Raw genomic sequence first — 17,508 nt, 5'->3', positions numbered from 1 at the left:
TCTTGAACCCACAGACTGGTTAGACGACATGTGATGCGAACACCTCTTGCGATATACGCAGGGGGGATAGGTCATAATTTAATGCACCTAGTTTAGGGCTACGAGCCTTTGTTCCCCTGGGAATGGTATGCTTTGATGTCTATCATGGTTGTTTCCAGGTGGATGTTCTGCATAGTATTGTTTTATTTCATTAGGCCAAGAGGGCCGATTCAGTTTTGTAGCAAAGTCATGTCTGATTTCATTAGGCCAAGAGGGCCATTTTCCTGTCTAGTGCAGGTACGTTTAATTGGGTTTTTGTTTTAGTGTTGTGCTGGACAGATTTCGTGTTTTGTGGAATTTGATGGAACCTGGAGGAGCCTTTGCTGCGATGGAAGCTTCTTGTGGCCAATCCAGGTGATATTTCTCCTTTACGAGTACCTTTCTTTCCTGTTATATGTGTATCTGTACTTGTCGAGGGGATCTATTTTTGTTAGGGATCGGCAACCAAGGCATGAAGTCCCAAGTTTAGGCTAAGTATGTTTGAGGGAGGTTGGAGTAGTCATTGCCTCCTGCAACGACATTGTTAGACATTGAAAGACCTGGTTTAGAAGGAAGTCCTAGTGGCCCTGTTCTGCTAACCTGCTAGGCAGCCGTTCTAGGAGTTCTTGTTAGTAGTGAGGCAGTTAGAGAAGCCTGCCAGAAGATAATAATGATGATGCCAAGAAACCCTGAACATCCCAAAAGATGAATATAAATATGAAGGTGTGTAAAAAGGGGTTCTAACCCCTATCAAAGAAAAGAAATGAAATAAAAAATATATAAGCAGTTGATCATTGCCTTGCGAAGGCCTGGTAGGTTCCTGGGGACGAGTCAGACCCGGGGCCGATACCTTATCTTCCTAGGGGTGACTTCTTGCTGGAGAAAATTGACAAAACAAGGAAGGTTGGAGGGAAAATAAAAGTGAGCGTTAGAAAAGGATTAAGTGTCGCCTTGCGAGGGCTTGGTAGGTTCTTGGGTGCCGAGACAGGTCTTGAGGCCGATGCCCTGTTCTCCTTGGGTCGTTACGCTCAGCTCCCTCCTTTTTACATGCCCAAGTATGTTCATCCAATAAAAACCCTAAAAGAAGACATGTACTGAACGAAAATATTCCTTGATCAGGCTATAGGAGTCCTCGCCTTGTAGGAGCTCCTAGTGGTGTTGTCTTTAGTTGGTAAGTAGTGCAGACTACCACTTAGGGCAACCTCTTTGACAGTTCTTTTTCGTCTGGCTGTGTTGGAGCAGCTGGTTAGTGACTCGCTTCGGATCTTCTATTAAATGATGCTAGGCCTACTCCTTGTGGATGTTATGCCTTGGTTCTGCCAGGGGTAGGGGGAGCATTGTGCTGAGTTTTATGATGATAATTGTTTTGTATCAGTTTGATGCTTCTTTGGTTGTTTATGTGCAGATATGTTTGTGGGTTCGACGGACTGAGTCGTCCTATCCCGTGGTCGCCAATGAAGGATGGATTTTAGGCCCCGGAACGTGCCTAAAAATAGGAGAAAAATATGGAAATGCGGGGGAAAATGCTCAACCACGAAGGCGGCAGCTCGACCTAGGACGATTTTAAGCATTAAGTGCTTGACGGGCGCCCGTGCGACACTCCGTGAATTTTCATAATTTTTCTGTGCACCCGTGCCAGTCAGTGAAGCTGCAGGCCTGTCCAGGATGTTGATACGAGCTCACAGGAATTTTCAGATCGAAGTTCGGAGTCCGGGTGCGGAAGATGGCCCGAAATCGGCCGGGGTGCCCAAGAGGAGGCCCAAAAAGGGAAATTTCAAAAGGTGTGAAGGAGGGGGGGTGACCTTTGGCACCCCCCCCCCCCCCCCCCCCCCCCCCCCTCAAAAAATCGTGGATATGGGGGGGGGGGGGGGGGGCGGCTGAAAAACAGCCGCCGAAAAAAACGTGTCCCCCCCCCCCCCCAATCGATTGCAGGCTTGCAAAGCAAGCCATAGTTATGAGCCCCCAGGCCTGGTCAAGACATCATGCCGAGTGAATCGCCGGCCTCCGCTCCCGCAATGGTGGACTGGTTGGAGAGAGAGAAAATCAGTATTTCTCTCTCCTCCCTCTCTCTCCTCTTAGCCCCCGTTCGTGCTTGAAGGAATAGGATGGAGATGGACGGCCGGATGGATGCCGATTCTTGACGGGATGAAAGAGCAATGCAAAACCATTGTAGATTGCTGATTCCAAGTAGAATTCATGGCTGAAAATCAATCGTGGGACGTGCCAAATTAATGAAAAAACCCGCAAGACACGGTAATAATTGTTTTTACAAAGAAAATGGTCTTTTGATGCAAATTTGGTTGATAAAAATGTGTTCATATGGATTGAGTTTTGAGTATGTCGTGCTTTGAGTTGGTTTCTAGCTGTTCATCATTTAAAAATCAGAAAAACATGTGTGGGATAGCAGAAAATAGAAAACCGAGACACGAAAAACCATAAAAATGAAGGAAAATAGGGTTTTGGGCTAAAAATGATGCAATAAATTAATCCACACCTACTAAAATTTCTGTTTCTGCTGAAATGAACTAAGGGCCACAGCCCATAAACTGAACTTGGTTTTTAGCAATTAAAAAAAAGGGAGAAAATGGGAAAATTTGCAAGAAAATGATGGAAAAACCCTAAAAAATAGGGAAAATTTATATTTTGGGCTTCGGAAAATTGGGAAAATTATGAGTAATGTTTGTGAATGTATAGCAAGGCTGAGGCATGAAGATTTGCTTCAGATCAGCCTTGTTTCCGTGCTTTAGTTTGTTGTTTTCCGCTTTTTATATGAAAAATAATGGGAAAAAGCTGTAAAATGACATGCAACGAAACAATACAAAATCGGGGGAGGGCAGGGTAGTTGAGGAGTGTTTAAATACTGTTGCAATTAATGATAAAGTTGCTGATTTCCATTGCATAAGCATTTAGGACGAGGAATTAATTAAAATTAAGGCCTAGTGGCACGAAGAACACTTCGGTGCTAGGTCTTGCAACGAAGCACAATCGTTAGAAAGGAACCATTAAAAGGATGTTTTGCACTTGTGCACAATACTGTTTGCTAAATGTTTGAGCACTAAACATCCACCAAATGCATAGAGCATGAAAAGAATTTAAAAGTATCAGTGGTTAGCTCCTAGACATGCATTGCAATTGGTTTATCATGACATGACCTACGTTGAGAGGCAGTGAGATACCCATGCTGTAGGCTACTCGTGGGATCCTAAAGGGGAAATCAAGTAAGGACAATGGTACATTCCTGGACACGCTTATTTGGTACCTTGAGCGACGTTTGTGCGAAATGTCTAAATGTTGAGCGACGCATCGAGGGGCCAATCCCCAAGGTGTAGGAGAGTCGCAGAGGGTTGACGGCATTCAGCCATAGGAGGAACCCCATGTGTATGTGATTCGAGCCTTTTGGCTATGTGAAAGGGACTCCCTCTGAGGAGTAATATTGGGTTAGGATCAGTTGGACTACAACGTATTACAAACGCAATGTTTAGGAAGGCAGAGATTTTGATAGACGCTCCTGGCCGCGAGGCCGAGGGGTTGTCTTGTGCGTAGTGACGAGGCCCGGCTAGTGCATGAGCCAGTGCCGGCCCGTTTTTAGGTCCATCAGTGGTGCGTCTGCCGGGAGCCGCTTAAAAGTGGCGGTTCTCGAATCCTGGTTGTTTAAGGACTAGCTAGCAGTGTATGCCAAAGGATACTGAGATTGATCCGTTATTTATTGATAAGCATCATCTAGCAGAAATCCAAAAGCAAGAAAGAGACGAAAGAGCTAGGCGACGTGCTGAAATTTTTAGGAGATATTCCCCTAAGCGTAGCGGTGCTGAACCCTTACGAGGGAGTGGATCTAGTGGTCTTAGGACCACAAGCAGTAAGTTAGGAGAAGGTGGAAGCTCTAGTGCTCCCCTTCCTTTGATAAGCCAGCCCACGTCAAGTGCGGGAGGTGTAACCCCACCGTCCCCTATTCCTAGTGCAAATCCAATCCTCGTCATGGCGCAGCCTATTGCAATTCCAGCAGGAACGACGGATTTGCCGGCTCTAGGTTACCCGCTACCCATTTTTAATGGGTTAGTTGAGGAAGATGCGGAACTCCACATTAGGGAGTTTCAAAAGCTGATGTTTAACTGTCGCATTCAAGAAGAAGGACATTTAATGATGTTCTTCAACATGACTCTCAAAGGAAGAGCTGCTATATGGTATCATGGTTTAGAAGCCGGAACCATATTGAACATTGATGCATTTTATGGAGCTTTTCGAAGGGAGTTTGCCCCTAAAAGGGGTGGGCAATATTGGTTGCGTGTACTCAACGTGACCCGCCAAGAACCACACGAAGATATTCGTGCTTATGCGAAGAAGATAAAAGAGGTTTTTCGTAAGTTGGACACCTCTATCCCTATCCCCGCAGCTGCCCAATTGCAATATTTCCTACATGGTTTGGACTTTAATATCCAATTGCAGTTGAGTAGTGTTCCCTTGGGGGATATAGATACTGCCATTACACGAGCACAAGAGGTGGAATCCCGACTACAAGCAGCCTATGCTTCTCGAGGCAATTCGAATATGGGTTTAGTGCTGGGGAACAATATGGCAATAGCTAATGGCAGTAGTGGTCAAGGGATAGCGATGGCTAACCCTAATGGGAGAGGGAACATGATGCAGAATGTGCCTTTATTACCAGCTCCCCCCGGCATGTCGATGCCTACGGGCAGTCAAATGGCTTCAAGTGGTGGAGGCCAGGCGGTCAATCCTAATACCATGCCTGTGACTCAACAACCTGTGCCTAATCGAATTGTTAGGCCGATTGAACGACATGGTAATGACCAAGGCTATGAGTCGAGTTCTTCCAATGTTCTTGGCGAGGTTAAGGACATGATGAAGCATTATACCGACATGATTACGGAACAGTATCGAAAAATAGCCGTTGATGTCAACTTCCTTAAAAAACAACAAAATTTGATAGGAAGTAGATACCCAGAGGAGGGTGCGCCGTCGAGGTTTAGTTGCAAATGGTGTGGTGGGCAGCACTATCCAAGGAATTGCCCAAATGTTAAGTGCGACATTTGCGAAAAATCTGGTCATTTAGTAGCTACTTGCTGGAGTAAGATCAGTTCCCTCCAGCGAGGAAGTCGGCAACCAGGGCCTGTTAATCATCGTGCCCAAGGAAATGATTCCCAGCGAGAAGATGGGCCTAAACAAATACTTCAACGACCAAAGACTACAGTGGAGGAGCTACCTAGTGGTAGTGGGGTTAGTTTGATTGAGGCTGTACGCGTTAATGATGCTGAAACCTCTAATTTACGAGCTGTTATTACAAGAGGTCAAAAGGGTAGAGAAGCCGACAAGGATAAGCCTGTCGACGGAAACCCTAAACAAGGCGACAAAGGAATACAAGTTTTGGATCCTGCCCTAGAAGGGGGACCTTTGAAGCCCGTAGAGAGTAAAGCCGATAAGGAACCACCAAAGAAGAAGGTGAAAGTTAAGAAAGAGGCAATAAAGCCAGTTCAGCGACCTAAAGAGCGGATGGTTTGGCGTGAAAAGCGAGCTCTATCAAATTATCATGAATTCGATTTGGCGAGCTCTCTTTGTGAAGTCAAGCCGGATGTGAATCTTTTACAGCTTATTAAGCTTTTCCCAGGAGTACGCAAGGAATTTAGAAAGATTCTACGTACCGGGTATATCGTAGAACCTTTGGGTATTGCGCGAGTAGGTGATGACTGGTTTGAGCATGCTGAGAAGCATTGCCCAAGGGTTGCAGCCTATGTCGATGGGATATTAGTAGATTATGCTATTGTCGACACGGGATCATCGGTCAACATTATGAGTTCTGAACTGATGGAAAGGTTGGGTCTTGCGATCCAGAAAGATACCTCCACAATTCTCAGAATGGCAGATGATAGTTTGAGACAGCCGGAAGGATGCATTACTAAGGTCCATGTCACTGTTGCAAATGTAGAATGCCTGTTGGACTTTAGGGTGATTCGTTTTGCAGGCCGTCCAAGTTACCAAGTATTACTCGGACGTCCTTGGATCTTGCAAGCGGACTGCCAAGTAGATATACCCGCCGGTCGGCTAATATTCGGCAGAGGTGCCCAGCGTGTGGTGGTTGATGCTTATCCTGAGTCCCCGCAGAGTGAGAGAGCTCCTCTATCTTCTACAGAATTGGAGACATTAGAAGATTTATCTGCTAGTGAGACATCATCGAGTGATGAGTCCAAAGAGGGATCCACCATAGAGGACATCTATCAGATCACTTTGAAAGAGCCGATAGAGGCCCAAGATCGTATAAGAGATGCAGATGTTATCGAGCTAGACCTTGGTACGCCTGATGATTCGCGGCCAATCAAATTAGGTTCTATGCTCAGTACAGCAGAAAGGGAGGACTATGTGGCCTTGATCCAGGAATTCTGTGATATCTTTGCCTGGAGTTATGATGAGTTGAGAGGCATCCCTCCTAGCCTTGCTGTTCATACAATTCCGTTGAAAGAGGGCAGTCGTCCTGTACAGCAGAAAGTAAGGCGTATGCCTTTCGAATTGAGGGACGGGCTGTTTGAAGAGTTACAGAAGCTTCGAAAAGCGGGTTTGATTTTTCCTGTGCAACACACGGAATGGTGTTCGCCAGTTGTGATTAGAAAGAAGAAGAATAATCAAATCCGTTTATGTGTAGACTTTAGGGAGCTGAATAAGCAGACAGTTAAGGACTACTACCCATTGCCATTTATTGACCAGATTTTGGATCAATTAGCGGGTAGGGAGATATATTCGTTTATGGATTGCTTTGCAGGATACAACCAAATGGCAATTGCAGAAGAGGACAAGTTGAAAACAACTTTTATCACTGTATTTGGTACTTTTGCGTACCATGTGATGGCCTTTGGTTTATGCAATGCGCCTGGTTCGTGGCAACGAACAGCAGATAAGACATTCGGTGACATATCCCCTGAAGAGTTGAAGGTGTTTATTGATGACTTAGGGGCTGCCACCGTGAGAGCAAGGCAGTTGATCATTTTAAGAAAATGCTTTGAGCACTGTAGACAATTTTGCATCGCCCTAAACCCACGGAAGTGTGTTTTTGGAGTACCTTATGGGCTATTGCTGGGTCATGTGGTCAGTTCGGTAGGAATTGCGACAGACCCCGAGAAGGTCAAAGTTATAGTTGCCATGGGTCCACCACGCACTCCGAAAGAGGTTCATAGCTTTCTGTCTTCGATTGGTTACTACTGTAGATTCATTAACGCCTTAGCAGAAAGAACGTTGCCACTTACAAATTTATTGTCCTTTAGCTGTTCGTTTGTATGGGGTGACCCTTGTAAGGTAGCATTCGAGGATGTGAAACAAGAGCTAGCAAGAGCGCCCGTTTTAAAAGCACCTAAAAGAGGTGAGGTGTTTTATATCTTTTCAGCAGCCACCATGTATAGTATCAGCTGCTGTTTAGCCCAAATTTGGGAAGAGAAGTGGTACCACCCGATTGCTTTTGCTAGTCGGAAGCTGGGGGTATCCGAAATCAATTACACCTACATGGAGAAGCTGTGTCTAGCAATGGTCTTTGGGACCAAGAAATTCAGGCATTACATTCTCTATGAGAAAGTCGTGCTTTATACGAAGGCGGAGGGACTTCGACTATTGATGAATAAGTTACAGCCGCCTGATCGTTTAGCGAAGTTGTTAATCACTTTGCAAGAATTTGATTATGAAATCAAGAGTAAGCCACCAAGGTTGCAAGGCATTATGGAATGTCTTGTGGACTTTGGAGAGCCGAAAGAATCTGTGGCTGAAGGTAGTGATATGGAGTGGTTATTTAAAATAGATACGGCATCTATTCCCTCCTGGTATGCTGCAATAACGCATTATTTATCAACAGGAGAGGTGGGATCCGAATTATCTAAGGCTGAGAAAAGGAAAATTAAGCAGCAAGCGTTAAAGTTTGCCTTGATCGCAGGTACATTATATCGGCAAGGGGTTGATGACATCTATCGCCGATGTGTGATGCCTAATGAGGTGCCATTCATTTTGGAAGAGTGCCATGATTCTGCTTGCGGTGGCCATTTTGCTGGACGGCTTACAGCACAGAAGGCTTTAAGAGCAGGTTATTGGTGGCCTGCCATCTTCTAGGATGCGTTTGTGTATGTTAAGCGATGCGATATTTGCCAACGACATGATAGTCGAGAGAATAGGAAACGACCACTCACCCCTATTATGGCGATACTTCCATTTGAGAAGTGGGGAATAGACTTTGTGGGTCCTATTACTCCGTCGTCGACTACGCAAAAGAGGTACATCATTGTTGCAACTGACTACTTCACAAAGTGGTCAGAAGCACGTGCAACAAGGAAAGATGATGCTAAAGAAACTGCTAGTTTCCTCTTAGAGCAGATAATATGCCGGTTTGGTCCACCGAAAGAATTAGTGTCGGACCGCGGAACCCATTTCCTGAATAAGGTGATCAAAGGTTTGACAAAGTTGTGGAACATCAAGCATAACAAGACAACCCCATATAACCCGCAAGCCAATGGGCAAGTTGAAAGCACCAACAAGCAGCTTGTGGGCATCCTGTCCAAAATTGTTTCAGAAAAGAAACGGGATTGGGATAAAAAGTTATATGTGGCAGTGTGGGCCTATAATACGACTTTCAAACGAGCCACTGGCCATACCCCGTTCAAGTTAGTATATGGGGAGGAGTGTGTCTTGCCTCTAGAAATTGAGCTGCCGACTATTCGGTTTGCCATCAATCATTCTTTGAGCGATGAAGATGCACTTTTTGAGCGCTTGACGACACTGGCACATTTAGATGAGCTTAAGTTGCAGAGCTTATTGCACCAAGAAGTGGCAAAGCGCCGAATGAAGCAGCTACACAACCTCAAAGCCAAGAAATACACCTTCAAGAAAGGACAGCTTGTTCTGTATTATGACGCACGACGTGAATTATTCCCAGGCAAGCTAGAACCCAAATGGGATGGGCCTTATAAGATCGTTAGGATAGGAAAGAATAAATCTACAGTGTTGTTAGCTGACCTTGAGGGGATAGAATTTAAAAATAAGGTTAATCTTAATAAGATTAAACCTTATTATTTCTGATTGCACTAATGCTATGACTGCCTTGCAGGTCTAGGCGAGATCGATCAAATATCTACAAGGAAATCGTGATAGAGGTTGATGGGTCGTCTGATCCCTTATTTAGAACACCCATATTTGGAACAGAGGTATCATCAGGGAAAGCTCATTTGGTGGAGCAAAGGATACAAGGTGATTGAGCAAGAAGGCGGGACATTTATTTGGGAGATCAAGGTCTTCTGCCATCACTGCCTATAGATTTTGACGAGCATCCCTGTTGAATTCAATGATGATGGTGGGATGGAGCCTACAGTCCACCCGTTGAATATGCTGAATTTCAATTACCATAATTACGAGTAGAGTTCAGGATGGCGGGATATGTAAACCCTTTATGGACGTACACCTTGTATTTTGATGGGGCGTCCAGGGGTCCATGCAAAAAAGGAAGTGTAGGAGTTGTCATCCGAGACCCCCGACGACGCATTGTCATGAAGTTAGCTGCTTATCTCGTGGTGAATTTTACCAATAATATGGCAGAATACAAAGCCCTGATTATGGGTTTGAATATTGCGAAGAAGGGTGGTATCCGCCAGTTATTGGTGAAAGGGGAATCTCAGTTGGTTTTAAATCAACTCAATGGGACGTACATGGTACGAAACCCCATCCTTTGTATGTACCATCATACTGCCATAGCCCTGCTAGACGAATTTGATAGAGTGTCTTTTTAGCTGATCCCGAGGAGTTGGAATCAGTTTGTCGATTCTTTGGCTAATTTTGCGTATGAAGAAGACCTCTTCTTTAATTGTGGCCCTTGTCCCGATATATCTATTGATGGTGAGACAGGACCTGGTCGTTTGTGGGGTATGCTTTCTGAACATGCCCTCTTTGGCAGACGATGGTTGATTTGGGTGATGCAGAGGGTAAGCGAGACTCATATGCCTTTATTATCTTGGACCCACAGACTGGTTAGACGACATGTGATGCGAACACCTCTTGCGATATACGCAGGGGGGATAGGTCATAATTTAATGCACCTAGTTTAGGGCTACGAGCCTTTGTTCCCCTGGGAATGGTATGCTTTGATGTCTATCATGGTTGTTTCCAGGTGGATGTTCTGCATAGTATTGTTTTATTTCATTAGGCCAAGAGGGCCGATTCAGTTTTGTAGCAAAGTCATGTCTGATTTCATTAGGCCAAGAGGGCCATTTTCCTGTCTAGTGCAGGTACGTTTAATTGGGTTTTTGTTTTAGTGTTGTGCTGGACAGATTTCGTGTTTTGTGGAATTTGATGGAGCCTGGAGGAGCCTTTGCTGCGATGGAAGCTTCTTGTGGCCAATCCAGGTGATATTTCTCCTTTACGAGTACCTTTCTTTCCTGTTATATGTGTATCTGTACTTGTCGAGGGGATCTATTTTTGTTAGGGATCGGCAACCAAGGCATGAAGTCCCAAGTTTAGGCTAAGTATGTTTGAGGGAGGTTGGAGTAGTCATTGCCTCCTGCAACGACATTGTTAGACATTGAAAGACCTGGTTTAGAAGGAAGTCCTAGTGGCCCTGTTCTGCTAACCTGCTAGGCAGCCGTTCTAGGAGTTCTTGTTAGTAGTGAGGCAGTTAGAGAAGCCTGCCAAAAGATAATAATGATGATGCCAAGAAACCCTGAACATCCCAAAAGATGAATATAAATATGAAGGTGTGTAAAAAGGGGTTCTAACCCCTATCAAAGAAAAGAAATGAAATAAAAAATATATAAGCAGTTGATCATTGCCTTGCGAAGGCCTGGTAGGTTCCTGGGGACGAGTCAGACCCGGGGCCGATACCTTGTCTTCCTAGGGGTGGCTTCTTGCTGGAGAAAATTGACAAAACAAGGAAGGTTGGAGCGAAAATAAAAGTGAGCGTTAGAAAAGGATTAAGTGTCGCCTTGCGAGGGCTTGGTAGGTTCTTGGGTGCCGAGACAGGTCTTGAGGCCGATGCCCTGTTCTCCTTGGGTCGTTACGCTCAACTCCCTCCTTCTTACATGCCCAAGTATGTTCATCCAATAAAAACCCTAAAAGAAGACATGTACTGAACGAAAATATTCCTTGATCAGGCTATAGGAGTCCTCGCCTTGTAGGAGCTCCTAGTGGTGTTGTCTTTAGTTGGTAAGTAGTGCAGACTACCACTTAGGGCAACCTCTTTGACAGTTCTTTTTCGTCTGGCTGTGTTGGAGCAGCTGGTTAGTGACTCGCTTCGGATCTTCTATTAAATGATGCTAGGCCTACTCCTTGTGGATGTTATGCCTTGGTTCTGCCAGGGGTAGGGGGAGCATTGTGCTGAGTTTTATGATGATAATTGTTTTGTATCAGTTTGATGCTTCTTTGGTTGTTTATGTGCAGATATGTTTGTGGGTTCGACGGACTGAGTCGTCCTATCCCGTGGTCGCCAATGAAGGATGGATTTTAGGCCCCGGAACGTGCCTAAAAATAGGAGAAAAATATGGAAATGCGGGGGAAAATGCTCAACCACGAAGGCGGCAGCTCGACCTAGGACGATTTTAAGCATTAAGTGCTTGACGGGCGCCCGTGCGACACTCCGTGAATTTTCATAATTTTTCCGTGCACCCGTGCCAGTCAGTGAAGCTGCAGGCCTGTCCCGGATGTTGATACGAGCTCACAGGAATTTTCAGATCGAAGTTCGGAGTCCGGGTGCGGAAGATGGCCCGAAACCGGCCGGGGTGCCCAAGAGGAGGCCCAAAAAGGGAAATTTCAAAAGGTGTGAAGGAGGGGGGGTGACCTTTGGCACCACCCCCCTCAAAAAATCGTGGATATGGAGGGGGGGCGGCGGCTGTAAAACAGCCGCCGAAAAAAACGCGTCCCCCCCCCCCAATCGATTGCAGGCTTGCAAAGCAAGCCATAGTTATGAGTCCCCCAGGCCTGGTCAAGACATCATGCCGAGTGAATCGCCGGCCTCCGCTCCCGCAATGGTGGACTGGTTGGAGAGAGAGAAAATCAGTCTTTCTCTCTCCTCCCTCTCTCTCCTCTTAGCCCCCGTTCGTGCTTGAAGGAATAGGATGGAGATGGACGGCCGGATGGATGCCGATTCTTGACGGGATGAAAAAGCAATGCAAAACCATTGTAGATTGCTGATTCCAAGTAGAATTCATGGCTGGAAATCAATCGTGGGACGTGCCAAATTAATGGAAAAACCCGCAAGACACGGTAATAATTGTTTTTACAAAGAAAATGGTCTTTTGATGCAAATTTGGTTGATAAAAATGTGTTCATATGGATTGAGTTTTGAGTATGTCGTGCTTTGAGTTGGTTTCTAGCTGTTCATCATTTAAAAATCAGAAAAACATGTGTGGGATAGCAGAAAATAGAAAACCGAGACACGAAAAACCATAAAAATGAAGGAAAATAGGGTTTTGGGCTAAAAATGATGCAATAAATTAATCCACACCTACTAAAATTTCTGTTTCTGCTGAAATGAACTAAGGGCCACAGCCCATAAACTGAACTTGGTTTTTAGCAATTAAAAAAAAGGGAGAAAATGGAAAAATTTGCAAGAAAATGATGGAAAAACCCTAAAAAATAGGGAAAATTTATATTTTGGGCTTCGGAAAATTGGGAAAATTATGAGTGATGTTTGTGAATGTATAGCAAGGCTGAGGCATGAAGATTTGCTTCAGATCAGCCTTGTTTCCGTGCTTTAGTTTGTTGTTTTCCGCTTTTTATATGAAAAATAATGGGAAAAAGCTGTAAAATGACATGCAACGAAACAATACAAAATCGGGGGAGGGCAGGGTAGTTGAGGAGTGTTTAAATACTGTTGCAATTAATGATAAAGTTGCTGATTTCCATTGCATAAGCATTTAGGACGAGGAATTAATTAAAATTAAGGCCTAGTGGCACGAAGAACACTTCGGTGCTAGGTCTTGCAACGAAGCACAATCGTTAGAAAGGAACCATTAAAAGGATGTTTTGCACTTGTGCACAATACTGTTTGCTAAATGTTTGAGCACTAGACATCCACCAAATGCATAGAGCATGAAAAGAATTTAAAAGTATCAGTGGTTAGCTCCTAGACATGCATTGCAATTGGTTTATCATGACATGACCTACGTTGAGAGGCAGTGAGATACCCATGCTGTAGGCTACTCGTGGGATCCTAAAGGGGAAATCAAGTAAGGACAATGGTACATTCCTGGACACGCTTATTTGGTACCTTGAGCGACGTTTGTGCGAAATGTCTAAATGTTGAGCGACGCATCGAGGGGCCAATCCCCAAGGTGTAGGAGAGTCGCAGAGGGTTGACGGCATTCAGCCGTAGGAGGAACCCCATGTGTATGTGATTCGAGCCTTTTGGCTATGTGAAAGGGACTCCCTCTGAGGAGTAATATTGGGTTAGGATCAGTTGGACTACAACGTATTACAAACGCAACGTTTAGGAAGGCAGAGATTTTGATAGACGCTCCTGGCCGCGAGGCCGAGGGGTTGTCTTGTGCGTAGTGACGAGGCCCGGCTAGTGCATGAGCCAGTGCCGGCCCGTTTTTAGGTCCATCAAGTTCCATGTATGCTTCTCTCTCTCCTCTGTAATTGCCTCATACAATGTTGCACCTATCTACTTGCAATCCTCTAGGCAGCTGCCCTATTCTAGCGGTCATCTCTTTGTGTATCTCCATCTCATAGCTTGTGTTGATCGATGGAAAATGAGGTGTAGACCATTGTAACATGATTGAGTGTAATCCAAACATTACCCATTGCAAGTTTTCAAGTAGGGCTATCAAGTGGACCAACAAGCTTTTTTCCACAGTGTATAAAGTCTTGATCATGTAAACCATACACGTGTCCTTCCATTTTAATTTCCATCCACACCAATTAATAAAGAACTGGTCCTTGTTTTTCCTGAGGTAATCTTCAAGCATAAGCTTGCACCGTCTACTATCTCCATCTAAAGCATGCCCAATTATCGAGCCTATTGTATCCCTTAGCTTTGCATCCCACAAACATTCCATGAGACTCCATTGATTTCTAACAATAACACTACCAAATCGATTACATGTGACTTGTGCCACCAAAGCTAGTTGTGGAAGACTCTCATGGAAAGGGTTTACTATCAAAAGTCTTGCATAGCTCCCCCCCACATGGTTTTGAAAGGCATCCACTATCCTTTCATAACCTTGTGATCCCTCTCCCACAACAATTGTATCGTTGCAATAACATTGATGATGTTGTCCCTTACTTCCACAAAACTCAATAAGAGTGTCATCCTTTGCATTCCACCTACACAAAATTAAGTCTTCTTTAGATTTTTATCAATTGTATACCTTTTGTACACAATGGAAAGTAAGGAAATATGTAAGCCACAACATGTTAGAGCTATCCAGGCTTACCTTATGCGACGTTTGATGGTTGTCTCATCTTCAACGATGATGATCAGAACCATTCATGGCACCCCATGTTTTATTTTTTCATCAATATATATCTTACCCACTGCCTCAAATATGTATTCATGTTCTCCAGGTATGAAGTGAATTTCTTTCTTTCCTTGCCTTTTTGTAGTAGATATGGATGGCCCTCCAAGGTTGGCACTCAAAAAGTCATGCAAGCGTGGCCCACCCCAATGTTTAATGAGCTCAAACATGGTCATTGTAGACTCAGTGAATCTTTGTGCTTGCTTGGCTCGCACTACATTCCTTGCTACATCTTGAAAAAAGTCCCACAAGGCTGGTTTACCTCTGAATTTACCTTGTCAATGGGCCTCAACTATGTTATTACAAAAGCGTTGCACGTCCTTCCTGTTTAGGAATTCAAAGTTTGCTTCTTTTAAGGACCTGATCCTCATAGAAAGCACAACAAATCTTGCTTGCAACCACCATAGCTCCCTCTTGGCCTCTTTCAAGTTTCTCTTGGTCTTAATTGTCACTTTTTTTAGCTCTTCATCACTAAGATAATCTAATCGTCTTCCTTCTCCTATGTTCCTAGCCCCTCTCTTCTCAATATAGCAGCCCTCTCTCTATACACTCTCATGAGAAAATAATCACAAGTGGGATTTTTTTGCAATATTCACAAGTGAAATTTTCAAAGGCTCTCCACCATACAAAATACGAAGACAATTCACATGCCTATAGCATCCATCAACCTTGATTTCAATAGACCCATCATATAAGGTAACTTTTGTGTATGGCTCTAGATACCACACATTCCCTATTTTAAGATCATGTAGCATAGATTTTATATCTGAATCACAACCTTTGTAAGTTACAATTCTTTGCCATAATCCCCAACAAAACAAATTCAACTCACTTGGAGGAGAAATGCTTAAGTCACCTGTACAAGTAGAAGGTGTTTCCAAATATGTTGGTGTTGCACTTTTTTGGGTTGACTAGAGAAAGGCACCCAATGAATTTTGTTGTAGATCCGCCTCAAAAATATTTCTTGGCCTTCCTTGAGCATTTGCTGAAACTACTTTGTTGGTGGATGATGTTTTGGATACAGCCATGATGTGAGACTTTGACTTTACATGCTCTATAAGGAGTGTTTGCAAGTTTGGTCTTCGAGGACATAAGTGCAGCCACTTTTGATCATACTTACATACAACTCTTAGTCTTCCTTTGTCTTTAAAGTCATGCAAGGTTGCCTCAACAAGTCAAAATTAGATCCTACATGATTCTCCAATACATGGGTTCTCATAAAATTGGAAAGGCATGAGTAGGAGGATTTCCTGCCGCTTATTCTTGATCCATAAGGAGATCCACATTCATGGCACCATACTTAGACCAAGGGTCCACCATCTAGATCTTCTGTGGTAAGCTTAAACTTATCATCTCTTAGTGGATTGAGCTCCCTCAACTTCTTGCGAGTACTCTCACATTGGGCTAGCCAACTTTCAAGTGTAGATTTTGAAAAGGAATGTGCTCTTGAGCTTATTTATAGCTTGCTTTGGGTTATCAACTAGATTGTGCATAGCTTTATCACTTGCTTTGAAGCTTATAACTTCTACACTATCACTCAAGTCGTTTCATATCCACTTTGTGGGTTGAACCTCATCCCCAATCTCATGTACTATGATTGAATCCCTCCTTGTAGTGATAAATTTGACATTTTCTACATGCCAACATTCTTCTTGTATTGGGTCTAGTGTGCAACATCCACTATTTTCATCTTCATCTTCAAGTATAAATTTAAACAAACCACAAATAATCCCATCTTGTATTATCTCTTGTCGTATTGCACCATATGTGGAATCAACTACAACTTGGACATACCCCAAAAGCACTTTCTCACTAGATTTATGCTAAAAAACCTTCATGCAAGTCTTTGAAGCCATGAGTTGTTGGCTACCTTGTATCTAGGTACATGATAGAAAAAGAGATGATATTAATCAATAGCTTCTTAGGGGTAGGAAACATGCACTCACATCAAGGAAAAATTTCACAAATGACTGTATTATAAAAGAGTACGTGCATAACAAGTAATTGTACCATGTAACATAGATATGATTTGTGGTTCCACTACTTGGTACAAGCACTACTTCTTGCTTGCTGTAACAAATGTACTTTACTTTTTTATTTTTACATTTACAATATACATCCAAGCATAAATTCATAGGTTATCTAGAAACAAGATATAATTCACCATATTAAAGCCATGTCAAAATGATACATGCCTCTACGAAAGACATTCCATTGTTTAGCAAAAAAAGAACAATAGAAAAAAGATGCCCTAAGATAGTGTGAAGTGAAGTCAGTAACCAGTATTGTATCATGATTTACATGGTGCCACAAATATTCATGTGGAAGTTGGCTCCATTTCCTCAAAGGGGCGCATGGCCAACTCCCCGTTCACCCCCAGATGCCTGCAAACAAGCTCGTTCATCTCTTCAAAGGAAACCCTGCTTGTTAGATCTATATTCATCATTTTTCCTTCAAAAATTTGAGACAAGTATCTTTTCATTTGAAAGGAGGGAGTGATAGCTTTTGTTAAGTCAAAGTAGTCTGAGGCATCCTCATAGAATCGACAGATCTCCCTTAGCACCCATCCCAACGCATAAACATCTGACATAGGTGTATAACAACCCTTCAATGTATATCTTCTAACTCAGGGGCTAGCCATTTCCTTTGTGCATGATCTACTTTGCATTGATTCAATTTTCTTGCATATGTTTCATCATCATCGTGACACTCTCTAGGTGGCTTTGCAAATGCCCTTTGTTGCTTTGAGAAATCTAGTGCCCTTCCCCAGTCTATTATTCCCACATGGCACACTTCACCAACAAAATCCAAAACAAGATCTCTTGGATGTAAATCTATGTGCATCCACCTTGCTTTGTGTAGCTGACACATTCCCAAAATTAAAGCATGCATAACAGATAAGACATTTGCAAAATATAGTGATTTGTCATATTTGATCACTTGCAAATTGACTATCTTCATCACACCTTCACTTGCCCCTGCATGGGTGAAAAAATATTGTGAATTGTCT

This window comes from Lygodium microphyllum, chromosome 13, assembly GCF_053477565.2.
Source record: "Lygodium microphyllum isolate KBCC chromosome 13, Lygodium_microphyllum_v1.1.10, whole genome shotgun sequence".
Taxonomy (NCBI): Eukaryota; Viridiplantae; Streptophyta; class Polypodiopsida; order Schizaeales; family Lygodiaceae; genus Lygodium; species Lygodium microphyllum.
This window is presented reverse-complemented; position numbering follows the sequence as displayed.